Consider the following 1,151-nt stretch of genomic DNA (forward strand, 5'->3'; position numbering starts at 1 on the left):
GGAAGACCCTGATTAAAAAAAAAAAAAAAAAAAAAAAAAGTACAGCCGGGCGTGGTGGCGCACACTTGTAATCCCCGCGCTTGGGAGGCTGAGACAGGAGGATCGCACAGATTCGAAGCCAGCCTCAGCTACTTAGTGAGGCTTTCAGCAACCTACTGAGACCCTGTTTCCAAATAAAATATAAAAAAGGTCCGAGAGTATAGCCCGGAGGTAGAAAGCCTCTGGGTTCCACCCCCAGTACCAAAAAAAAAAAAAAAATTATATATATATATTGGGCTGGGAATATAACTTAGTATAACTTAGAGGTAGAATGCCCTTGGCTTGGCTTCAATCAGAGAGAGACAGAGAGAAAGAGACATCAGAAGTCAGAGGTCATCCTTCAAGTTACTAAAGGTCTGAGGCACTCCCATTCTCTTTCTTGGTGAGAATGCGATTAGGTATGATATACCCCAAACCCTGTTGAGAGTAAGTTAATGATGCTATCTCTCTGGAAGAATTTCCATTGAATATAACAATCAATTGGTGGTACTGGGGATGGAACCCAGGGGCCTTCTACCTCTGGGCTACACTCCCAGACCTATTTTATATTTTATTTGGAAACAGGGTCTCTTAAACCAGCTCAGGCTGGCTTCAAACCAGTGTGATCCTCCAGTCTCAGCCTCCCAAGCTCGGGGATTACAAGCATGTGCCACCACGCCCAGCAACTAACAATCAACTTTTAAAAAGTGTTGCATACGTTTTTTAGCATGGTGGCGCACGCTTGTAATCCCAGCATTCAGGAGGCTGAGACTAGAGGATTGCAGTTTGCGGACAGCCTCAGCTACTTAGTGAGGCCCTCTGCAACTCAGTGAGACCTGGTTTCAAAATAAGAAATTAAAAATAGGGCAGGGGTTGTAGCTTGGAGGTCGAATGCCCCTGGGTTCCATCCCCAGACCCGCAAAAAAAAAAAAAAAAAAAAAAGTGTTGCATACTTTTTAACCTATCAATTTCACTTTCATTTTCAGGAGTCTTTTCTGTCATAATCCAAAGACTACCCATCAAAATCCAAGATAAGAAAAAAATAGTTACACAAAAATGTTCACTGCGTTTTAATAATAAAAACTTGCATAAAGGAAATACCATCAGGGAAATTGTTTGGTAAATAATGCTGC

The sequence above is a fragment of the Muscardinus avellanarius genome (assembly GCF_963383645.1).
Source record: "Muscardinus avellanarius genome assembly, chromosome: 10".
In the NCBI taxonomy this organism is placed as follows: domain Eukaryota; kingdom Metazoa; phylum Chordata; class Mammalia; order Rodentia; family Gliridae; genus Muscardinus; species Muscardinus avellanarius.